Source organism: Oryctolagus cuniculus, chromosome 3, assembly GCF_051225735.1.
Source record: "Oryctolagus cuniculus isolate XC-2025 breed Fujian yellow rabbit chromosome 3, ASM5122573v1, whole genome shotgun sequence".
In the NCBI taxonomy this organism is placed as follows: domain Eukaryota; kingdom Metazoa; phylum Chordata; class Mammalia; order Lagomorpha; family Leporidae; genus Oryctolagus; species Oryctolagus cuniculus.
Window position 1 is genome coordinate 148783619 of NC_142869.1, and position 26648 is coordinate 148810266.

The following is a 26648-nucleotide window of genomic DNA, read 5'->3' on the forward strand; positions in this document are numbered from 1 at the left end:
CGCTACTCCACAGGGCCAGTCCCAAATGTCAAAATTTCTTTAAATGCAATCACAATAACAAAAAACTTTTTATATTTATATTTTTTTTGAGAGAGAGAGAAAACACTCCCATCCACTGACTCACTCTCTGGGATGTCGGTATTGCAGGCCTGGGCTTTATCCTGCTGTGCCACAATGCTGGCCCTCAAAAATAAATTTCTAAAATTGAACATAAAATTAATGTTCACGTATTACAGTGAAAGCCCGCTTCTCTCTTTTTAAAACTCCAGAATAAATTGAGAAAGGTAGTGCTTATTTACTGAGTTTCTTAGAAAAAAAAGAATACATAGACATTTTGCTTGCAGTTACACATCTAAATACATCTCTGGCTTCCACTGTAGCCCGTTTTTGACTCATGTAGCAGTTTCACTGCCTTCATTTGAATTATCACAGATATTATGAATATAAGCCTGTTGCTTAGTCATTTTCATTTCCTGTGTCACTCATAAATTTCACTATTTAAGACTCACATTATGTTATCATTATTTTACAGGCTATAGATTTCACAGCCACAAAATAGAGAATGGCATACTTGTGAAAATGTCATTCTTTGAGGGATGTAACTCTTAACATTTTATAGTGATGAGCTCTAGATTTCGAAAAACCATGCTTCTAGTCATGTTCTTGAAACTCCTCAGAGATTTCAGTGTCTGAATGCTTGAAACAAAAGTGCATATAAATCTGACCATGTCACAGTAGAGATGAGGAAACGGGGGTTTCCTCACTCAGAAGGAGCCTAGTCCCTTGCCTCCCTGACCTCATTCCTCAAGTGTTATTTTATGGTGAACAAAAATCCTTCATTTCCCCCTTGCCTTTGCCAAGCGAATGTAGCATTGTTCAGCTGAGTTGACAGAACAGATGAAGGCAAGGAGCACAGTTACTGATGAGTAATTACAACAAGGACATTATCATTATTTAATTGAAATCTGCGCATGGGAAGAGATTATGAGGCGTTCAGGTTGCTACTTCATTAGATGATACTAGTCATTAACTGGTTTAGCTAGAGTCAGCGCCTAAATGTCCACGTGCTGCACTTTATTTTGAAACCTGTACAGTCAGCAGCCATGGCTGCATGCTCTGTATCCCACTGCTGGTGTATATAGGCTCACTTCTAATGTCTTCAGGAGACTCTTGGGTATCTGATCTACCCATAGCCATCTCAGAAACTGTCTCTGGGAATCGGAACATTTTCCTTTGAAACAGAGTGCCCAGAAACTTTGATGGCATTTACTCTCATAAAGAATGCAATGAAAGTTAAACCAAACAATAGAAATCGATAGACTCGGAATCCCTAGAAGGGTTTATTTTCTGATGTACTGCAAGGACCTGGTTTTATGATGAGGGTTCAGATATGTCAGCCCTATACCACCAACCCTAAGACAGCTCCAGCATGACTCCTGGGTATCAACACTTTCTTTGATCCTCTCATTGAAATTTAAAGTTCCTGTTCTTTGAGTGTTTCCATTTTTAAAAAAAAGAAAGAAAAGAAATGAAATGGAAATGGAAATCACAGTCTTCCTTCAGAAAAGAGAGTTAAACAAAGATGAGGGGAGAAGTATTGATCTTAACTTGTTATAGTCCCCCAACCCCCATATTTATCTTGGCTTTACTTTGATAAGCCACTTGTTTTACTATGCTGTGGCTCAGTTCTGCAGATTCACTTCCCCTCTAAAAATATAACAAGTTACTTTGTTTCCAAAATCAGCTTGAAGTCGTACATCTTGACAAATCAATGAAGTCCCACAGGCACAGAACCTAAGAAAAATAAGACCACTGGAACTGTGGTGAAGTAGAAATTTCAATAACAATGTTTTAAATACAGCTCCTGAAACTTGGGCTACTTACATTCACTTATTTATTTATATAAAGGGATATATATTTCATGTATTTCTTATATATACAGTTTTAAAAACATAATGACACTTCCCACGTTTTCTCTTCCTTCCTTATTTTTCTTTTAATTTTTTTGTGATGACATGCTTTTTTTACTTTATAATCACAGGCTTAATTCTGCACTAAATAAAGGATTCAACAGTAGTAAGTAGAAAGACCACTGTTCCTCAGAAGTATAGACAAGGGTTACAAACAATACCAAAGAGCTACTTTCTTGAAAGTCTAATATTCTTTGGCCACCCAAACTGGTAAATCATCTCTGGGAATTTGAGAAAGAAATATTTTGAAACTCTATATGTCTAAAGAAGTCAGTATAGACCTCAAGTCTTTGCTTCCCCATAATGTAAGTTTCAGAAACAGGAAGTGTCCCAGGTATGGTGGAGCACAAGGAACACTGAATGTACAAATAGGCTCTTGGGCTCCTTCCTTTGTCTGAGCCCTCTTCCCTGGCACAGGAGGTGACTACTTTATGCATCTAGGAGAAATAAGGCATTGACTATGTAGAGAGGGCCAGTCATTTAGGATCTGTTTCATCTACTTTAATAAGTATTTATTGGCATATAAATTCTCATGTCTTTCGCTATAAATTACATCTTATATAAAAATCTGCTTTCCTCCCTCTGGAGAAATGCGTACTCTGCTACAGCAACTGTTCTGCTTCCAGGGAGCAAGCTCCTTTCTGGCTCAAAGCCAGCTGTGGCCCTTGTACTTCTCTCATCTGAAATCCTGCCTTTTTACAGATGTTGAAATTTGGAGCTTCCTTTTGTCTTTCACTGACTTAAACGTTGCTTCCTCAGAGACGCCTTTCCTAACCATCCCTACTGAAAGAAGGCAACCACTGGTTACTCTGCATCATAATATCTTGTCTGTTACCCTCATGGACTCATCACTATTTTTAAATACTGAAGTAGTCCTTTGATTACTCACACACTGACCTTTGCTCTCTGTAGATTTTCAACTCCACGACAAGAGGAGCTATACTGGTCTTAACTGCTTTGTAGTTCCATTATCTGGGAAAGTTCTTGGATGGATGAACGCATGAATGAAGGTCAATTCATTTGGAAGTAATAAACAGGAAGTTTCACTTAAATAACTGCTCCTCTTTGGATCGGAATTTGTTAAATTATTCTCTACAGAGACAAGACACCAAGGCCTTTTAACAGGAAGTAGTCTTTTATTATGCCAGCATAAGGCCCAGGTGGGATTTCTTATCCAAATGCCAAACCCAGAACAAAGAAAGATATTTCCTTATATAGGGCTTAGCCTATTTGTACCCCTTATATGGATTTGATTGGATATTCTAATGTTGTATGGTGGCCCCAGGATTGATACAATACTGCCCCTGTGTAGGTAATTACTGATGATGCCATTTCCACACACATACTGAGCCATCGGCTCTCTGGCAAGGGTTAACGCCATTGCTCTGTACTTGCAAACAGAACTTGAAATGGTTACATAGAAGCAGATAGTAACTACAGCTGAAGCATTCATAGGCAAGCAGGTGACTAACACATTCCTCCCTTTTTCTTCTTCTGACCTTGGGAAGGCTTCTATCACAACTTTAATCACGTCAGTTAGAAATAAGTTTAATTAAAAGACAAAGGCCTCTACTGCAGTTTTAGTACATTACCCCATAATTTTATCTTTTTTCTTAAAGTGTATTTTGCTTATTTTCTTTTGACTTTTTGATATGTTTTTCTAATGAATCTCATCCGACTTGTTTTTACCACTTCTCTGAAAAGTCTGATCAAAATTTGAACTCTATTTAAAAAATCAAACTGTGTTAGCTTTATTTCCCTTTGATTTTTATACTTTATTTTAATGGGATCTTGGTTACTGTTACTCACAGATACTTCCCTAGAAGAAACCTTCAACCCTTCTTATGGTTCAAAGTTATCAAATGAATCATTATAGAAGGGATTCTTATTTGTAAGTTTATTTCTGCAATAACTCAGAACAAATCACTATCTTTTTTTTTAATTTTTTATTTTTGACAGGCAGAGTGGACAGTGAGAGAGAGAGAGAGACAGAGAGAAAGGTCTTCCTTTTGCCATTGGTTCACCCTCCAATGGCCGCCGCGGCTGGCGCGCAGCGGCCGTCGCATCACACTGATCCGATGGCAGGAGCCAGGTGCTTCTCCTGGTCTCCCAGGCGGGTGCAGGGCCCAAGGACTTGGGCCATCCTCCGCTGCCTTCCCGGGCCATAGCAGAGAGCTGGCCTGGAAGAGGGGCAACTGGGACAGAATCTGGTGCCCCGACCAGGACTAGAACCCAGTGTGTTGGTGCTGCAAGGCGGAGGATTAGCCTATTGAGCCACGGCACCAGCCACAAATCACTATCTTTTAGTAATTAGTCTGTTACCATGGAGCTTTTCTTAAATTAGGTTTTTTTCTTTGCTAAAGTAGGCATATATCAATTTAGTCTAATAATAAAAATTTAAAATCTTTCCAAATTGGTTTAGTTGCAAATCATAGTTATAAACATGTTATGATTAGCATTTTTTCTTTTTAACATGTATGTAGCATAATAAATATTCTTCAGAAAATATATTTATTTTCAATGTTGTAAAGTTATGGGTCACTCTACCTGAAGTGGAGTGTTCTCAAAACATGCTTAGCCAAATCCTAGAACTCCAATATATTGCTCCTGGAATGGGCATTATTAGAAAAAATTTCAGAAACTATTTAGAGTTCCTTTTCTTTGTATTTTATTTTGTACTGTGAAATGACTTACTGCACATAGAAGATTGTTCAAAGGAAACTTTATTAATATATAACAGTATCTCCTATCTTTCTTTTCTTCCCCAAGCAAGCCATGGAATTTTATTTTATGCCATACAATTCAGAACTTTTTAAAATACAAAATTGATTCTATATTATTATCTTAAATATTATTTTCAAAAATGCTGTTGCTGTCCTTATTATAGTATGCTGAGTAATGGAGCAAAGTAAGAGAACTGTGCAAATTATCCAGCATCTTGTCTCTTGGTATTACTCTATGGTTTCTTTACTGTGGTATTTCATGCATTCCTGAGGCAGGTACAGGAGAATTATGTATGTAAGGACAAAGACAATTCTAGAGCCAAATATAAACTGTTCTTCAATTATGAGCTACTATAAATGTTTTTTATAACATGCCCTGGTTAGAAACATGGGAAATTACGTTTGTGTAGGTGTTTTGTTTTATTATTTTGATGAAATCACTTAATGAAGATCGGCAAAAATTCCGTGGGAAAAATAAAACACATATGTTACACAAAAGCCAGCCTCACAATTTTACCCTGTGTCCCTCCCCTCCCTGCCTCTGTAGATGGTGAGCATCATGCAAGAAGCAACTTTTTCCTCCTTCTTGTTTGTTATCTCTGAAGATCCCACGCAGGGTCCTGGTCCTGACAAGTACTCACTCAACATTTGTTGAAGAGTTGAATTAAAAGCCTCTGTTGTTAATAGTCAACCTTAAAAATACATGTTAAATAATCTGAAACTTTTAAAGTGAAAAATCTATTGAAGCCATTGGGACTCCCACATATTGGGATATACAGCCAAGCTTTGTTACAAAAGCATTCAGACAAATTGTTTCCAATCAGAAAACACATCCAGAACACATACTCAGTGTGCAAACTAACATAGTTTGAAATAGCACCACATTGAAAATTTGTGAGCTTAGATTAAATAGCATACAAGAGATTAGTTTAGATAGACAGAAAGAGCTCATATCCTCTTTAAAATCTTTAACACAAATAAGCAGCAAACACTGTTGTGAATAACATAGCTACTAATAGCAATGGCTCTCTTACATATTAACTGGCATTGCATTTTCTGAAATGTCACTGTGAAGTTTTGCTTCTCAACTTGTGGTTACTCACTTTATTAATGTAACCTCACGTCAAATGGTATTACATCACCTTCTCATGCAATCTGCACACCGTTGTTAAAGACCTTTAAATCTAATGTGCACTGACCTCTTGAACATTTGCTCTCACTTGTGGTTTCCAATTTCTTCTATATCAAACGGTGACCTTAATATTCTATCTCACGGATATAACTATTAGAATTGATCTGACGTGATAAATGACTATTCCTGCAACCCCAGTCATATATTTTAGTTTTCAGAGGTTCAGTTGATGCTTTGGTCTTTTCAATTTTTGTCTTATTCCATTTCACCGCCAATTTACATTTCCCTTGAAGGAAAATAAAGAAAAATAAAAATATAGTTGTCACATATGACCTCTTTATTTCATGATTTAATACTATTGACTGATTTTCTTTGATTATTTTTTTTCAAACTTCACCTGATAGGAATAGATGCAACAATGTCTACTCATGCTTATGTGAAAACACATCAACTTCTACAAAAGAATTCCATCACTTACCCTTTCTTACCCACTCCTACTTGTCTTCCGTTACTGTTAAATTCCTTCATGACTTAAGTGACTATCTGAAATTTTTCTTTAGGCTCAATTCTTACCATGGGTTAGTTTCCACAGTTTACTCCCTTCGCTGATGTTCATCTTCCTCACCTCACACCAAGTATATCTGAACCAGTATTTTCTCTTCAGGCACGTAAGTCCTCAACTCTTTTCTTGACTGTCACCAATGGCAGAATAGCTTTTGTCCAGTTTATGACTATAAAATCATTGAAACTGACTTCTCAGTTTTACCAACACAAATTACAAATATTTTCAGAGGATTATTTCTCATTCTCCAAGATTTTAGTAACTCTAACATTTGATGTTGCATCTAGCTATCCATCAGTAGGCTTAACTGAATTTGCAGCTTTGTTTGTGTAAATAACCTTGATATGAAGTGACAGGACAGTCAGATAAGATATGTTTCATGAAATATTTAATGGGTAATAAACACTTCCCTTTTTTGAAATACTATAATGCTAAGTGCTACAGTCAAAAACTAAACTACACTATTTCCTAAATTATTAATCTGTTTCCATTTAGGTATCAACTGTAGACTATTTTATAATTAAAAACAATTGAAACCAAGTTGATCATTACATTTTACTGAAAGAGTTAAAGCACTTTCCAGTATCTTTACACATCTAAAAAATGGTTTATCTGGCTTGTCAGACATAGCCAAATATACATTTAAGCTATTTTGAAAATAATGGAAAAAGTTCATTAATAACTGTTTTCTCTTGTGGGGTATGGTGAATAATAATTTAGGGCATGTGAGAATGAAGCAATTTACTATCTCCCTTGTTGATTGCAGTGACCTACTAGTTTGAGGTCTCTGCAATACTCTTGAGCTTTTTCCATAGGATAAAGCATTTGCCAAGACTTTGTCAACAGTTTCTCAATTATGCTATTCAGTTTTGCTCTCTACCAAAAATTGATTTTTTATGTTATTATTCTGCCCAAGAAGAAACAAATATATACACACACATACTAGTTTCATCTTTTTTAAAAAAGTATATTTATTTATTTGAAAGGCAGAGTTACAGAGAGAGGAGAGGCGGAGACAGAGAGATCTTCCATCGGCTAGTTCACTCCCCAATTGGCTCACAGTGGCTAGGGCTGGGCCAAGCTGAAGCCAGGAGCAAGGAGCTTCCTCCTGGAAATATAAGGGCCCAAGCACTTGGACCATCTGATGACGCTTTCTTAGGCACATTATTAGGGAGCTAGATCAGGCACTCGAACAGGCACCCATTTGGGATGCCAGCAATGCAGGCTGCAGCTTAACCTGCTGTGCCACAGCACTGGTCCCCATTAACTTTTTTTAAAAAAATTGTTTCTGGCCGGCGTTGCGGCTCACTTGGCTAATCCTCCGCCTGCGGCACTGGCACCCTGGGTTCTAGTCCCAGTTGGGGTGCCAGATTCTGTCCCGTTGCTCCTCTTCTAGTCCAGCTCTCTGCTGTGGCCCGGGAAGGCACTGGAGGATGGCCCAAGTGCTTGTGCCCTGCACCCGCATGGGAGACCAGGAGGAAGCACCTGGCTCCTGGCTTCAGATCAGTGCAGTGCACCAGCTGTAGCGGCCATTTGGGGGGTGAACCAATGGAAAAGGAAGACCTTTCTGTCTGTCTGTCTCTCTATCTCTCTAACTCTGCTTGTCAAAAAAAAAAAAAAAATCGTTTCTTGCTGATGGTGATTTTGTTCAAAACAATGATTTCCTCAAAGATGACCTGGTTAAAAGGACCTATGTATCTGATGAAAAGTAGTACTCATATATTGATTTTACTTTTCTTTTTTTAATACTTTTTTACTTGCAAGGTAGAACACATGTGCGTGCACGCACGCGTGCACACACACACACACACACATACAGAGAGATAGAGAGACAGAAAGAGACAGAAACAGTCACTTCCCAAATTCCTACAAGAGCTAGGGGCTGGACCAGGCCAAGGTGAAGCCAGAAACTCAATACAGATCTCCCATGTGAGTGGCAGGGACCAACCTACTTAAGCTATCACCTCTGCTTCCCTCAGTCCATATCAGGAGGGAGCTAGAGTCAGGAATTAAACCTGAGCACTCCGGTGTGGCACATGGGCGTCCTACGCAGCACCTTCTTCCCTGGCTAAATGTGCATTCCTATTGCTTTCATCTGAAATCCTATGGTCATTGGCTTTTACTCACTAATGTCAGTCACCGCCCACTATCAAGCAAAGAAAGTCATGTAGGTAAGATTTAAAAGTAGTTGTATAAATCTATACTGTAAATAATCATCAGGAAATAGACAACTGGATTTCCTTCAGGGTTTCTCAGTATCCTTTCAGGCTCTGAGTTTGTAGTTGACTCTGCATTTCCATGGCTCAGCCCAAAAATATGGAAGCATGAGCAGTAAGAGTACTTGAAGCTGTGAGCCAGCCAGCCTGCTTCCACTCTCTGTCATTTTCTAGCTGTCAATTTGGATAATCCTCGAAATTTCTTAATTTCAGTTTCCTTATCTGTAGTGTGAAGTGATTGGTTTAGGGCTAAAATTTCCCCCTGTTGAAAGCTCTGCGATTGAGAACTTTCTAATCAGAAGTGAGAAATTGTGATTTGCTTTTAGTAAGTGCACATTCCCAATGTTTCCTTTACTCCCTCCCAATGTGCCAGGTGAATTCATGCTGTCTAAGGCCTACCTGACAGGTAAATTGTCAGTGTGAGCTCTGACAGGTTTGAGTTGATGACCTCTGAACCCAAGCAATGTCTGCCCTGTTTTGAAATAATTGCAACTGCCAATAAATGCAATCCAAGATCACTGGAAAATACTAATCCCTAACCTTCTTTAATGTTATCTCTTCCCTTTTATCTCCACTAGTTTGAGAATGTTTGATAACAACAGCAATACCCAATGGTAGTAGAAGGCTGCAATTTTATATTGCTCAATGAGGGTTGAATTTTTTTAAACTGGTCCAAACAATGCTCTGGATATCTTCTACAAAGAGATACCAGAGTGAAATTATTAAATTATTAAATCACAAGAGCTTCAGTTTCATTAGTTATTGCCAAAATGCTTTCCAAAATGGTGCATAGGCATATGAGAGCATTTCTGGTTGTGGCTAGCTCCTGGAAGTGACAGATATTTAATTTCTACCAATCTTCTGATTATAAAATCTTATCATTTATTTGCATTTCCCTGAATAGTAGTTAACTGGTAATATGTATATATTTATTGGCCACTTAAATTTCATCTTTTGTAAAATGACTTTCTGCCCCATCCATTATGTTTTCAATTGTATTTTTTTTTTGCCTTTTTTCTTAGGGATTGTAGAAGTTCTTTGCCTACTGTAGAAATATGAATATATCCTCTCATGCTTGTGGCTTCTGTTTTCACTATCTTTGTCCTCTTTTGATGAAAATAAGTCCCTAACTTTAAAGTAATACAATTATCAGTTTTCTCTGCTATGATTTGTAGTTTTTGAAGCTGCTTAAGAAATATCCCTACTTTCTGCATAAAAGGGAGGAAATATAGTGTGGTGGTCTGAGACAGGGAGTAGAGGCAGGGTATGCAAGGTCAGTCACAGCCCTTCTGCTTAGTTGTTCTGTGGTCCGGGGGAATTTTATTCATCTCTTATGCCTTTGCTTTTTCACCTATAAATTGGGAGTGATAATAATACTACCCATTGCTCAAGGTTGTTATCAGGACTAAATGAGTCGACACATGTGAAATGCTTACAATAGCATTAATGCATAGCAAACATCAAGTAAAGGTTTGCTCTTATTGTTAGCATTGGTTTTCTACTTGAACCTATTTCTAGAATATTAAAAATGGCAAATTCAATGTTGTGCTTTTTTAAAAAATCATAGATTAAAACTATAGTAGTATATCATTCTCAATGATTTGCTTGACAAAGACATAAAAGTTTGACAAAACTATATTTTTATTCATATTAAGGGAGCATATTTCATATTTACAGTTTTAAGAGCATGATGATACTTTCCATCTACCCTCTTTTCCTCTCTCCCTCACTCCCACTCTGCCTTTTCCTTCTTTTCTAATTTTTCTTTTAATTTTTACAATTACATATTTTCAATGTTCTTTATAATCACAAGCTTAACCCTGCAACAAATAATTCATCAAGTAGTAAGTAGAAAAACCACTGTTCTTCAAGAATATATACAAAGGCTATAAACAATAGCAAATACAAAAATGTCAATTTCACTCATAACATTACTTTTTTGTAATCTGTTTATTAGTTACAACAAATCAGGGAAAACAGATACTTGTCTTTTGGGAACTGGATTATTTCACTAACCATAATGGTCTCCAGTTGCATCAGTTTTGTTGCGAATATAGTATTTTATTTTTTTAATAGCTGAATCGCATCCATTGTGTATATATACTACAATTTCTTTATCTAGTCGTCAGTTGATGGACATCTGGATTGACACCATATCTAAGCTGTTGTGAATTGCTATAAACCTGGGGGTACAGATAACTATCTCATAAGCTGATTTTATTTCCATTGTTTTTCTTTTTTTTTTTTTCTTTGACAGGCAGAGTGGACAGTGAGAGAGAGACAGAGAGAAAGGTCTTCCTTTTGCCGTTGGTTCACCCTCCAATGGCCGCTGCGACCGGCGCATCACGCTGATCAGATGGCAGGAGCCAGGTACTTCTCCTGGTCTCCCATGGGGTGCAGGTCCCAAGCACTTAGGCCATCCTCCACTGCACTCCATGGCCACAGCAGAGAGCTGGCCTGGAAGAGGGGCAACCGGGACAGAATACGACGGTGCCCCTACCGGGACTAGAACCTGGTGTGCAGAGGATTAGCCTAGTGAGCCGCGGCGCTGGCCTCCATTGTTTTTCAATCTGAGTCTTACTCTTCTACCTAATTGGCTGGAGTCTGAAACTGATCAGACACATGTAATGCCCTGACTACCACAGGCAAATATTTGCAGGCAAAGTGTTACGCAGCAGTATCAGAAGTTAAACTTAAGCAAGCGAATGTTCTCCCATCAAGCACAAAAACATGCTTTTAAGTGGAAATTCTTCTGCTTAAAAATTATGTTCAGCATGTGGATTTCTTCTTTGCTTCCTCAGGTTAATGTATGAAAAAAATATTCAGACCAAGACATTGTTAAGTAGCTATGTAAATATATTTCTTACTTCTCTATCAATTAAGACAATTTTCTTATCTAATATTGTTGTTTTATATCTTTCTCCTTTTCTTTATTATTATACCCTCTAACCAATATTCTATCATATTTATTTGTTTATAGATATATTTAAATGCCTACTTTGTGCCAGATTTTTTTTTTTCAGATGTTAAAAATACAACGGTGAATAAAATGGATTTAAAAATCCACTTTGGGGGCCATTGTTGTGGCATAGCAGATAAAGCCAGCATTACATATGGGTGCCAGTTTGTGTTCTGGCTGCTCCTCTTCTTATCCAGCTCTCTGCTAACAGCCTGGAAAAAGCACCAGAAGATGGCCCAGGTATTTGGACCCCTGACATTCAGTGGGAGACCCAGATAAAGCTCCTGACTCCTGGCTTTGAACTAGCCATTGAGTCTGTCAGCAGAGAGCCAGCAGATGGAAGATCTCTCTCTCTCTTTCTCTCTCTCTCTCCCTCCCTCCCTCATGTCCCCCACAGTTTTTCTCTCCCCCTCTCTGTAACTCTAACTTTCAAATGAATAAATAAATTCTTTTTAAAATTCCACTTTGGATTATGTATAATGTACATGCTAAGTAAGAGGAAAATAGATGGCAAAACAAAAATGTTCTAAAATTGGAAAGCAAAGTGCAAGGAGAATTCATAGTTGTGCAAGGAGTGCAAGTTTTAAGTTTTTATTGAAGTACAAAGTACACATACGAAAGCATGCCAATTATAAGTGCACAGCTTAATACTTTTTCACAATATGACTGCACTTATGTAACCATCAACAGGAACAAGAAATCCCTCATGCCCCATCCCAGGTACTTCCCCACATCCTGCCCCTAACTGCCGCTAAGAGCAACCCTACCCAGTGCTCATTCTGAAGTGAACTATCCTGTGTTCAATTTTGCCTGACTGGCAAGAGGTATGCGCCATGACTTTTGGCAGTAAGAAAATGTTCAATTTGAGATCCAAGATGAGATAACATTTCCCTATGTCCTGAATGCGTGGTGCTCTTCTTATTATACAACATTAAAATCCCCATTATCCAGCCTCTTAAGATCTTAGCACTTAAGCATTTTGCAACTGCTATGAAGACACAATTTTAACTAAGTGCCAAAGGATATTATATAATCACAAAATGATCCAGTGAAGTAAGGACTATTTATAATTATCCATATTTAGAATTAAGAAAACTGAGGTAAAGTTACTTAGTCAAAGTCTTAGTGTCAGAGTCAGAGGGTGGGTGCTGTGGTACAGTGGATTAAGTCATTGCTTGGGTCACCTGCATTCCATATTGAGTGACCCTTCAAGACCCAGTTCTTCTTTGGATCCAACTTCTGTTAATGAATACACTGGGAAGCAACAGGTGATAGCAGAAGTACTTGAATCCATGCTACACACCCAGGAGACCTGGATGGAGTTCCTGAATCATGGCTTCAAACTGGTTCAGTCCTTTATGTTGTGGGCATTTGCAAAGTGAACAAGAGGATAGAGAAAGATCTCTCTCTCCCCCACTCAAACCCTGCCTTTCAAATAAATGTCTGTCTTTTAAAAAAATAGAGTCAGGATTATAACCCAAGTAAATCTGACTCTAGAGCACAAATTCTTAATGACACATGTTTTCCCATTCTCCCATAGATAGCAGTCATATCTTGATATGAAGGAAATAAGTTAATCTATTTTGCTCAGTTGTGTCATATTCAGTGATTCATTGTGAAAATTGCATCTATTATTTGGTTCTTTTGGGAGTAAAATGCAGGAGGAAAGGAAAAATAAAGCTGTTGGAGAAGATGCAACCAAAAACATTCTGGAAATTTATGAAGATCCTTGCACTTTAGATTCTGGACTATATCTTTGATTTGGAACTATTTAAAATAGCATGAAAATTTTTCTTTTAATGATGTTTAGATTTAGGAATAACCATTTCACAAGAAAATCATTTATTGTAGCTTCTGGGATCTTTTTAACTTGATAATCCATAGTTTGTCTGAAATGAGGTCAGTAAGTTTTCACCAGATATTTTGATTATATTTAAAGGTTTAAAATCAGAATTCTTTTAAATGTGACCATCTGTTAATCTGTGAATATGGTAGAACAGATTTTAATAGTCACTGGGCTTATAAAATAAATTGTGTTTTCAACAGTAAATAGATTCATGGCTGCAAAAGTAATTTTTAAGTTTGACCCTTGGCCTGGCACTGTAGTGCAGTGGGTTAAAGCCCCAGGCTGCAGCGCTGGCATCCCATATGTGTACCGGCTGGAGTCCCAGCTGCTCCACTTCCAATCCAGCTTCCTGCTAATGGACCTGAGAAAGCAGTGGAAGATGACCCAAGTCCTTGGGTCCCTGCAACCACATGGGAGACCTGGGAGAAGCTCCTGGCTCCTGACTTTGGATCAACTCAGCTCTGGACATTGTGGCCATTTGGGGAGTAAACCAGCAGATGGAAGACCTCTCTTTCTCTCTCTACCACTCTCTGTAACTCTGTCTTTCAAATAAATAAAATAAATCTTAATTTTATTTTACTTTTTATATAGTATTGTGTTTCCAAGAAACATAAAGTTACTCTCATAAATAAGCAACTCTCCCCACCTTTCCAGTTGTAGTAACAGGTTGCAGATGAAGTAGATTGCTTCTACAGGATAAAACTCTTTTATTCCTGATCCATTAATACAGGGTTCTTTGTGCTTTCAATTTACAAAGTCTTTAAGCAAGAAGAAAGCTTATTAAAATTAATTTTTCCCTAAGGACTTATTCTGGATTTTCACACACATTACATAAGTGAAGTGGCTTTTAAAAACTCATGCCTTTTGTCATCCTAATTGTTTTACACATCTTGGCAACTTTTCACACCCTGCTTAAAACAGGGGTTCATTAGGAGTCATTAAAAGAAAATATTTTTCTTGGAAATGCATTAGAGCATTTGCACATTGTTTTATGCCATTTTCAGAAAATAGATGTAAATTGTGACTAACCACGAAGCAAAAAGGGTCCTTAACAGTAATGTAGGAAAAAGTCTCCCAGTGACAGGATCTCAGAAATGAGAACTTGATGGAATTTGGAAATTGATCCATTATTCTCTGAAAATACATGTAGAACTTTGTATTTTTTATTGTTTTTAGCTATTAGGTGATTAAGCAATATTTTTATTTATTCTTAAGTATCTCAAGCAGTAAGGAAAATGAATAATAAAATCAAAATATTAAAATTAAAGGGGAAATTGTGTTCTCAGTTTCATCTTACCAATTTTTTACAGAAAGATATAGATGGGGCTGGGTAAGACAGAAGGGAGATGGATAAATTTAGCAGAAGTATGCAGTTAGGTGTTGAGTGGTTGTTGAAGGGAAAAGTACAGGCATGCATTTCTGTACTGCCCATGTGTAAGCTATGCTAATGAATCTATCTGATTTTTTACAGCTACTTTATAAAGAATCCAATAGTACTATTATTATATTCCTGAGAATAAGAAAAATCATTAGATCACTGTCACTTAAGTGAAGCACAGATATGAAGAGCAAACTCAGAACATTCACTAACTTGGTTTCTCAGTGCAGCCTGTCGTCCTAAGCTATGTGCTTAAACATATCAGCTGTGACAACCACATAATGATATTTATACTCTGAGCATGTCTGTACTGTTTCCACGTTAGGCTAGACAATAAATGACTTCAACAAATGCATTGTCTGAGTCTAATATATAAGGGAGTCAATACTGATTTTTGGTCATAAGACCAAGGAAAGATCATCTTAACCGCTGCAACAGGTCTTGCCGTAATGCTTGTCATTGTGTTTGAGTGAAGACATGGAAGACATTTTCAGTCTTCAAGCAGAGACAGTCACATTTAGGTGGATGGGGAGAGCGATGAAATTTTTTGTGTATCTTTTTTCAACTTTTCTTTGAGATAACCAGATTTATAACATATTACAATGAGAGTGTCATATAACCTTCAGCCAGATTTCCCTGTTGTTGCCATCATATGTAACAACAAAGCAGGTATCAAAACTAAGAAACTGACATTGGTATAGAACTGTTAGCTAAATGATAACTTTATTCAGATATACATTTTTTTCACTGATGTCCTTTTAAAATATTTATTTATTTCACTGATTTTATAAAGGCAAAGAGAAAGAGAGACAAGGAGATAGAGAAATAGACAATCGCCCATCCCATTTCATTCACTCCAAATGCTTGCAACCACCGAGGCAGGGCCAGGCAGAAGTCGGGAGCCAGGAATTCAAGCAAGTTCTCCCGTGCATGTTGCAGGAACCCAGCTACTTGAGACATCACTTGCTGTCTCCTATTGTGCACATCAACCGGAAGCTGAAATGGAGAGTGAAGCCAAGACTCAGACCCATACATTTCAATATGGGATGTGGGTATCCCAAGTAGCAGCTTAACCTCTGTGTCATATTCCCTCCCTCACCAGTGTCATCGTATGCTTCAGGATCTACTCCAAATTGTTTTAGTCATGGTATCTCCTTAGTCTCATTATCTTTCCTTATCTTTCATGACCTTGATTCTTTCAGTAGTTATGGTCCTGTATTTTGGAGAAAATCCTTCGATTTTCTCAGGATTAGATAGAGGCTGTAGGATTTGAGGGAAATATCACAGAGCTGAATTACTCCTCTTATTAGGTCATGTAAGGTCAGCCTCTTCTTTCTAAACTGAATTTAACTTGGTTCCCATAGAAAGTTATTATGTGGAATTGACTTCTGGGTGTGCAAACCATTGTCATATGCTTAGCCTAATAAAGCAATTGAAAATGTTGGAAGGGGTCAAGACAATTTTTTTTAAGATTTACTTATTTATTTGAAGGGCAGAATTACAGAGAGGCAAAGGCAGAGGCAGAGAGAGAGGTCTTCCATCTGCTGGTTCACTCCCCAATTGGCCACAATAGCCAGAGCTGCACAGATCCGAAGCCAGGGACCAGGAGCTTGTTCTGGGTCTCCCATTTGGGTGCAGGGGCCCAAGGACTTGGGCCATTTTCTACTGCTTTCCCAGGCCATAGCAGTAGCTGGATCGGAAGTGGAGCAGCCAGGACTCGAACTGGCGCCTATATGGGATGCCGGCACTGCAGGCAGCAGCTTTACTTGCTATGCCACAACACCAGCGCCTATCAGTTGAAGACTAAACTGAATATTATCTGTGCCTAAGAAATACTGAAAATTGTTTCAAAAAGGAGTGTTAGGGTCATTTTATGCTGTTTTAATTGAACACTCTTGGTACAGTGAATTAATATCATTTTTTCAACTCAATTAATAAATGGCATTAATCACAACTTTATTTTGTCTATTATTTATGTTTCTTAAGTTCAATGATGCAGCCACTGCATCAGTACAAAAGTAATGATTAATTTAATGGATGCTTAGCTTGGCCTGATAAATGGTGAAATGATCATGTTCACAGACACATTTATGTTCTACTTCACTGGATGAAAATATGATTTATTTTTTTTTTTGACAGGCAGAGTGGACAGTGAGAGAGAGAGACAGAGAGAAAGGTCTTCCTTTGCCATTGGTTCACACTCCAATGGCCACCGCGGCCGGCGCGCTGCGGCCTGCGTACCATGCTGATCCGATGGCAGGTACCAGGTACTTATCCTTGTCTCCCATGGGGTGCAGGGCCCAAGCACTTGGGCCATCCTCCACTGCACTCCCGGGCCACAGCAGAGAGCTGGCCTGGAAGAGGGGCAACCGGGACAGAATCCGGCGCCCCGACCTGGACTAGAACCCGGTGTGCCAGTGCCGCAAGGCAGAGGATTAGCCTAGTGAGCCGCGGCGCCAGCCGAAAATATGATTTGTTAGACTTTGTGTTTACAGATCAGCCTTGGGTTTCACATAATTTGATTATGTAGGTAGACCTCAGAGTCAAACTGCCTGGGTTCAAATATTTTCCCCATCCCTTCTAGTTTTCAAATCAATGCTGCTTGATGCACAAGTTCACCCTTCTTCTAGCGTTAAGATTAAGGAGTGGGACAAGCATTTGGTGCATCGATTAAGAGGCCACTTGGAATGCTTGCATCCCACGTTAGAGTGGATTCAAGTCCTTGCTCCATTTCCAATTCCAGCTTCCTACCAGTGTGCACTTTGGGAGATAGTGAGTGAAGGCTCAAAGTACTTGGATCCCTTCCACCCACATGGGAGACCTGGGTTTTAGCCTGATCCAGTCCTGTCTTTTTCAGGTATTTGAGAAGTGAACCAATCTCTCTCTCTGTCTCTCTCTCTTTCCACCTACATACACACACACACATATGCATGGTGTGTGTGTATGTATAAAATAAACTGCTCCCTAAGAAAAGATTGAGTTAATGTACATAAAGCACTAGAACAACAATATCAACCATGTAGTATGTACTAATAAATGTTAGCTACTACTATCTTTTCTCAAAATTGTAAGGCTTTATCAGTAATTATTTTATATGTCATATCTTACTGTGGATAAATATAGTTTAGAGCTTTTTAATAAAATATGCTGAATATTTTTTAAAGATTTATTTATTTATTTGAAAAGCAGAGTGACAGAGAGGGAGAGACACAGAGAGAGAGATCTATTTGCTGATTCACTCCCTGAATAGTCAGTTCTGCCATGCTGGGGCCAAGTTGAAGCCAGCAGCCTGAAACTCCATCCTGGTCTCCCACTTGGTTGACAGGGGCCCACGCACTTGAGCCATCCTCTGATGGCTTCTCAAGTGCATTAACAGGAAACTGTATTGGAAGTGCAGCAGCCAGGACTTGAACAAGTACTCTAATATGAATTCCCAGGCATTGCAAATGGTGTCTTAACCTATTGTGCCACAAAACCATCCCTGACATAGAATTCAATAAGTAGAAAAAGAAAATTATATAAATAAAAGTACTGTTACTTATTTTGCCCAGTCCTTTTTTATATCTTTCACTATATACACTTATCTGTATTTCAAAATTAAATGCTGAATTTCCTATTTAATAATAAATTCATATTTACTTTTCTAAATATATCTTTCTAATTTTACTAATATGCGCGTCACATTTAGTTTTCAATATCAGGTCTCTTGACACCTAAATTTTCCTCCATTCAGATTGACTTCTAGGTTCAAAAATAGATTTAAAAATTCTGGAGAATTTTATATTTATTTCCACTACACCATAGAAGTCTAAACTGTTTACTTAGTCCCCTTAGCTAGCTTTTTTTTTTTTTTTATCAACTTAGTCTGCTAATAAAAATGAGAAATCAGGGCAATGTAAGCAAATTCATTGAGAGTTCACAACACAGGGGCCAGTGCCATGTAAACCAAAGTCAGGAGCCAGAAGCTTTTTCTGGATCTCCCACATGCATGCAGGGGCCAAGCACTAGGACCATTTTCTACTGCTTTTCCAGGCACTCACCGAGAGCTGGATCAGAAGAGGAGCAGCCAGGACATGAACCTGTGCCCATATGGGATGCCAGTGCCACAGAAGGAGGCTTGGTCTATTATGCCATGGTGCTGGCCACTGGATTTCAATGTCTTTAACCCCACAGGTATAGTACAGGGAACAACCGGGGTACCAGGTGGGCATTTTTAAAGGTTACTCTGATGAGTGGGTGTGACATTGAGTTTGCTAGGCGTCAAGGGTGAATAAAGCCTTATGTCTATCTCAGAATTTCTTGAGTGTTCATTTGTATTTCCCAAACCAGCCCATCTCTTTAATCATGCTGCTAGATTCCACTCCTGTGATTATCCAAATGATTTGAATAATTTTTCTGCACTGCTTCATTGATCAATTTTTCACATGCTGCAATTCTACAAAATGGACCAATTTCTAATTTTAGAGAACCAAGGCCACTAACTTGAAAACACAGTGTTATAGGCGTCCTCAATGGAACTTGGGTTTTACTGTAGAAAGATTGAGATAGTGAAGACATCCTGATTGACCAGGAAGCCTTGTAAATGAATGGCTTTGTCAAGGCCAGCACCACAAGGCAGAAGTAACTGCTATTTACTCAACAGTTTAAACTGTCAACTCCATCTTTTTCCTGCATAAAAATAAACATATATATATATATATATGAAATCAATAAAACAACTCATGGGAGCATTGTTCTCATGAGCTAATCACCCCCTTGGGGAATTAGAGACATGGAGTGCCCCCAGTGGCTCCTGCCCCAGGGGCTGTGATGATCTCTGGATAGCCTCCCAGTCTGTCAGGCTTTGTTGGTTAATTAGATAATATTCCACTGGGTAGACCTGTGCTTGAAGATTCTTTGGGAAGTTGCATACGCCAGTGAAGTTTATAAAACACACATATGCACACCCACACAAGTGATATCACCACAAATTGGTAATTAGCATTTCCTCCAAATGAACCAAGTTTTAAATCACTTAAAAAAAATAAAGTTCAAGGACTAAACCCTGAGGCACTACTTTAACAAGGAGTAATTCTTATGAGTTTGACTCAGATACATATTCTAGGTTATTTCTAATCAGTAAATGGCTGTGATACTTCAATCCTCCTTGAAATATTCCTTTGTCCATTGTTTGGAGATCTAGGGCAGAAAAATAAACATATTGTTCATAATAAACCCAGGCACAAACACATGCATTAGTTTGGAAAACTTTGCCATAATAAAGATTGTATCAAGATGAGGCAAGAAAACTTAGAAATAATCTTGAATATTGACATAGCTGTTTGGCAGTTCAGAATTTTTTATTAGTTTAAATATTTAAATAAATAAACTAGTCCTTTCTTATTTATATTCCCAATTCAGGTTACTGTGCAAAATAAATTTACCCACCCATAGAATGTTTATAAAACCTATGAATCTCATAAATTATAGCATTACATTAATAAATGGGTATTTTGATGAAAAGTGCCAGGTAACTAAAAAAAAATTTATAGCATGATTACAGAAAATTCAAAAAAATAATTAAAATGTTTTGTTTTTCTTTCCTATCTTATGGTAATTAAATATGAGCAAACTGGATGGACTTCAATAATAATAATTCAAGGAAGACTTTAGGCTTTAAAATTAGTTTATGTTGTAGCAGTCTATGCAGTATGTTAACAAAGGATGATGAGATACTGAGGGAAACATTAGGAATTTACGATGTATAGCCAAAGAGAGATGAAATGGAAAGAAATTAGAATGAATTTCTGATAGCAATCATAGTGCTTTTCTTGGCAACTGTCAAAATAATCAACAAACAAAGCAGGATTACTGAGTCACCATTGTCTGCAAAATTCATCTCACCTGACCGGCTGCAGAAGTAAAAGTGCGAATGAGGAAGAACAGCTGCTCTTGCTGAGTTTACCTTTTTGTTGGGCACATTTCAAATGCCTGAAATAAGTAGGTTTCTATCTGCTAATACACATACTAAATTAGCCCGACATACCAATGCCTGTCCATCTAGATTAGCAGAAAGCATTTTCAGAAAGAAATTTTCCAGCCCCAAGAAATTCTGACTTGTTAGATCCATGGAAGGATTGGTAAAGTCAGACAAGTGACTCATATTGACAACTTGTACTTGGAAAATGTTTCATATTGTTGGGAAAATTTATTAACCTTGAACATCTCTCCATGCAAGTAGAAAGTAAGGATAATTTATTACTGAATAAGCATTAAATCAGTTGTGCTGTCCACCAAAGACAGTCGCCTAAGAGAATGCGAAGACTGAGCGAAATCTCACCCTTTCATACAGCCAAGATGATACAACACAGACACTATACGCATTCTCAAGTTAAACATTAGCCCTCAAGTCAGAGGTCTTGACAGCACTATTTGTGACACATGGTTGATTGTAAATTCACCTACTAATTGGGATTATGCAAAGGGAATATACTCACATTTTTATGAAAACAGGTATTTTGGAACTTACAGCAAGTCACTGTCCAGGCAGCCTCACATATCCCCACGTACTCCTCCCACAACTCACTTACCTCCCTTCCACCCCTGCAAAAACTGGGAGTTTGGGGCACCATCTCCCTTGATGTTTACATTTCAAAGAGATGGCTCCAAAGCTCTTGAGAAAGACATTCCTGGTTTTAAAACTGGCAAGAGATTTTTAGAAAGATTTATGTACAACCCAAAGGGTTTACAAATACAAGTTTAAGGAATAAAATACTCTAAGAAAGGGGAGGAGAATGTATCTTCTCTTATTTTTAAAGGGGAGTATTAAGGCTTTGTGTTTGCTCTTAAAATATACATGCTGTAATCCAATATTCTAAAATGGTTTTGAAGATTATCACTGGTGAGGTATTTTCTAAATACTCTTTTAGATCTAGAATTCCAAAGCAGTATTAGACTTTGACAACATAAGACTGCATTCTTAAACAAGTGCATAAATAAATAAAGGAACTGAGGAGTGAGTGAACAAATAGCCCTTCCTGTAGGCGCATTCCAGGGGAGCTAAGCCCCCTCACTTCTCTTCTGTGAGATTTTAGGTCCTGGGGAATTTGCCCCAGGTGTCCTCCAAGGCCCTCTTCACCAAAGAGATTCCTGGAGTGTGAAGTTTAAACAAAGCAAGACTGGCTAGAACCACTAGTGTCCTCTCTTCCAACATGACATTCTGGTTGCTGGGACAGACATTTCAGTGTTTGCAATATTCTACCATCCCTTAAATACCATCCTATAGGAGAAAACAACCTTTCCAATCCAAGCTTGATATGGATATTAGGGGTTTTTATGTAAGTAACAAGTATTCTAAATGACCAAAAATATAAAATTAAATTAATTTAAAATTGTTGGAAAGATAATCATATCCAATTATGAAATTATGGAATTAACACCTATCTACAGCAAACAAAATCTACTTTTCCTGGGCTCTAAAAAAACAGCACAAAGTTTAAATATATATATATATATATATACATATATATATTTAACATACTTCAGAGAAACCACTAAATATTCAGGCAGGACACATACTTCCAACATAAATGCATTGAGCCTGCTGAACCTGTTGTCAGGATAATAAAACTTTTAAGCCCAACTCACAGTTTTTGAATATTCACATCCCATTCACTAAGGCAGTTAATAACTTGTCTCCAAGGTTATTCAGGAAAAAATCCTTGTGAATTCTGAATCAAACTATCCCTTACATTGCTCCTCTTCACACAACTGTGAACTTCAAAAAGATTTATTTGTTTATTTGAAAGTCAGAGCAAAAGAGAGGGAAGGCCAGAGAGGGTTTTTCATCTGCTGATTCATTCCACAAAAGGCACCAATAATTGGGGTTGGGTCAGATAGAAACCAGGAACTAGGAACTCCATCTAGGTCTCCAAAGTGAGTTACAGGGGCCCCAGTACTCAGGCCGTCGTCTGATGCCTTCCCAGGAACATTAGCAAGAAGTGGGATTGGAAGGAAGCAGCCAGGACTGGAACGGGCTGTTTCATGGGATGCCAGTGTTGTTACCTGGCGAGTTAACCCACTGCACCATGATGCCAGCCCTGCTTGTGGAGTTTTTTTTTTATGGTTTTGCTGTTTTCTCACCTGTATAAAATTATATTGTTTTATGAACAAGAAAGCCAATACATATTTTAGGAGCAAGCACATTAATTTCTGAAACACTGGTACAAAGATTCGACATCAAGCCTTCTGAATTGTAATATAACTTAGTAATATTAGTTGTTGAACATAATTTTTGAGCTAAATTCTCATTTTATATCCAGTAATACATCTAATGTTATTTTTAAGGCAATTTTAAAATTGACCAAACATTAGCCAAATTTCTCCATGGAAGAAAAGGGATTTCTTTATTTTTCAGAAAAAAATGAATTTTAATGCCTTAGTATTGTTTTAATATAAGAATGTTTTCTTCAGGTAGTGTGATATCAGGAATGTAATTTTCTCTTTTATTGTATTTTTGAATATTTTAAGTAAGCAGCATGATATTTGATATGCATATCCATAGCGAAATATTTACTGCAGTCAAAAAATTAATATATCTGTCATTTCACATAGTTAGATTTTATGAGGTAAAAGTAAATAAAATCTACTATATTTTACATTTCCAGTACACAGTATGATATTATTAACTGTACTTCTCATCCAATAATTAGATCTTTAGACTAATTCATCCTACAAAGTTGCAAGTCTATAACTTTTGATCTCTAAGTCCCCATTTTCTACCCTGGTCCCCACCATCCTACCTGGTAACCACTATTCTACTTGCTATTTCTATGTATTGCCTTTTTTTAAGACTCCACATATAACTGAAATCACGTGGCATTTATATTTCTTTGTCTGACTTACTTTACTTGGCATAATATCCTTAACATTCATTCACATTGTTCTATGTGGCAGAATCTCCTTTTTTGTAAGGCTAAATTATATTCATATGTATATACACTTGTGCTTACAAAATGTTTGCAACAAAATAAGCTTATATTATAATTTCCTTTTTCTGCGAACTTTTGGAAGTACTCTTGCTTGTTTAACTATGTGTGTGTTTCTGTGAGAATCAAATTGTTTTATCCATTCATCTTTCAATAAGCACATAGGTTGATTTCATATCTTGGTTATTATGAATAATGTTACAATGAGTGTAGGAATACAGATAACTCTATGAGTCATTGATTCCATTTCATTTGAGTATAGACCTAAAAGAAGAATTTCTGGATTATATTGTAACATTATATTGCTTACCATAATGGTCACTTTACCTTTTTTTTTTTTTTTTTGAAGATTTTATTTATTGAGAGGTAGAGTTACAGACGGAAAGAGAGAGAGACAGAGAGCAATGTCTTCCACCTTCTGGTACAGAAAATGATCACAATGATCGCAATGTCCAGAACCGGGCTAATCTGAAGCCAGGAGCCAGGAGCCAGGAGCCAGGAGCCTCTTCTGGGCTGCAGGGATGTAGTCTGTAACAGAGACCAGGATCCAAAGAGGAGCAGCTCGGACTCCAACTGGTGCCAACAAGGGTTGCTGGCACAGCAGGTGGAGGCCTAGCCCACTACGCCATAGCACCAACCCCAATTTTTAAATTGGGTTATTTGTGGTTTGAATGATTGATTGATTGATGTCTGCTGAGTTGTGTCAGTTCCTTATATAAGAATATATAGGGTACTAACCTTTTATAAAATATGTTCACAAATGTTTTCTTCCCAACTCGTTGGCTAACTTTTTATTTTGTTGATTGTTTATTTTTCTGTACACAAGTGTTTTACTTTTTAAATTTGATGTAATTGCCCCCCCTTTTTTTTTGCCTGAACTTGTATTGTAATACTCCCCCAAAAAATCACTATCAAGACCCACATCAAGGATCTTTTCTCCTTCCAGTTTTTACATTTCAGCTATCAGATCTTACATTTTGGACTCCAATCCATTTGGAGTTGATGTTTATGTGTGGCATAAGATAAGGGGCCAATTTTATTCTTTAGCACACGAGACTATCCATTTTTTTCCCACACCATTTATTGAAGATATAGTTCTTTCCTCCATATGTCTTCTTGGTGCTCCTATTGATAATTAATTGGTTGACCAGATATGCTTGTATATATTTCTGAGCTGTCTTCTGTTCCAATGGTCTCTAAGTCTACTTTTAATTCTGTTTTTGTACTGCTTTGACTATTAGAGCTTCATAACATAATTTGAAATCAGGAATGTGTTGCCTCCAGCATTGCTTTTTTTTTTTTTTTTTCTCAAAATTGCTTTGGCTTTTCAGCACCTTTGGTGGTGCTGTATGAATTTCAGGCTTACTTTTTCTGTATACCATTGGAATTCTGTATACCATTGTTCTAATATCATTGGAATTTTTATAGGTATTTCATTAAATCTGTGGATAACTTTGGGTGGTATAAAAATTTAAACAATATTAACTCTTCTAATCCATTAACATGTTTCTGTTTCCAATTTCTTTTATTTTCTGTAGTTCTCAGTGTATAAATTTTTTACCTCATTTAAATTTATGCATAAGTATTTTAATCATTTTGATGCTTTTGTAAATGAGATTATTCTCTTGGTTTCTTTTTCAGATTGGTCATTTTTGGTGTAAAGAAGTTCAAGTGGTTTTTGTATGTTGATTTGGTAGCTTAAATTTTTACTAAATTTATTTTCTAAATCTGGTTTCTGTGGCTTTCTTAGGTTTTCCACAAATAGGATTATGTCATCAGAAAAATGGGATTAATTTAGCTTCTTTTCTAATGTGGCTTCTTCTAATTATTTTTCTTACCTCATTGCTCTCCCTAGTATTTCCAAACAATATTCAATACAGTGGGCATCCTTGCTTTGTACTACAACTTACAAGAAAACTTATAGGACTTTCTGCACTATTTATTATAAATGAGCTTTATTAGGCTGCATAAATTTACTTCTATATCTAATATAATGAGAGTTTTTATTATGAAAGGATATTGTACTTAGTGAAGTGTTTTTTCTGTGTCTATTCAGATGATCATATGGTTCTTATTTTCCATTTTGCTAAGGTCATGTATCACCTTGATTGATTTCCTTGTGTTAAACCAACTTTGTATCCTAGGGTAAATACCTCTTGGTCATGATGTATAATGTTTTTAGTGTATTACTCAATTTGGTTTACTAGTATATTTTAGGACCTTTGCATATATGTTCATTAGAGATAATGACCTGTAGTTTTATTTTCTTGCGTTTTGTCTGGCCTTTGTATCAAAGTGATTCTGGCCTCATAAAATGAGTTTGGAAGTATTCCCTATACTTTTATTAACTGGATGAGTTTAAGAAGTATTGGTATTGATTCTTCTTTAAGTGTTTGATAGAAATGAACCACAAGCCTTTTTTTTTAAAAAAAGATTTATTTATTTATTTGAAAGGCAGAGTAACACAGAGAGAGGAGAGGCAGAGAGAGAGAGAGGTCTTCCATCCGCTGGTTCACTCCCCAATTGGCCGCAACAGCCAGAGCTGTGCCTATCCGAAGCCAGAAGCCAGGAGCTTCTTCCGGGTCTCCCACGTGGGTACAGGGGCCCAAGGGCTTGGGCCATCTTCTGCTGCTTTCCCAGGCCACAGCAGAGAGCTGGATCAGAAGTGGAGCAGCCGGACTGGAACCAGCACCCATATGGGATGCTGGCGCTTCAGGCCAGGGTGTTAACCCACTGCGCCACAGTGCCGGCCCTGCGAAACCAAAAGATCTTGAGATCTTCATTATAATGAAGTTTTAAATTATTACTTTGATCTCTTATTTGTTATTGGTCTGTCCAGTTTTTCTATTTCTTCTTGATTCAAATTTGCTAGGTAATATCCTTCTAGAAAAATTAC

The 26648-nt window shown here is 37.4% G+C and overlaps 1 long non-coding RNA gene across 1 annotated transcript; it reads right to left on the reverse strand.

The window, feature by feature from the left end:
- Positions 1 to 15490: 15490 nt before the first annotated feature.
- Positions 15491 to 21343, reverse strand: LOC149127553 (uncharacterized). Its single transcript, XR_016231005.1, has 2 exons — positions 21263 to 21343; positions 15491 to 15782 (listed from the first exon to the last, which is right to left on the reverse strand). It is a non-coding gene; the product is annotated as an uncharacterized LOC149127553 (long non-coding RNA).
- Between the last annotated feature and the right edge of the window lie 5305 nt (positions 21344 to 26648).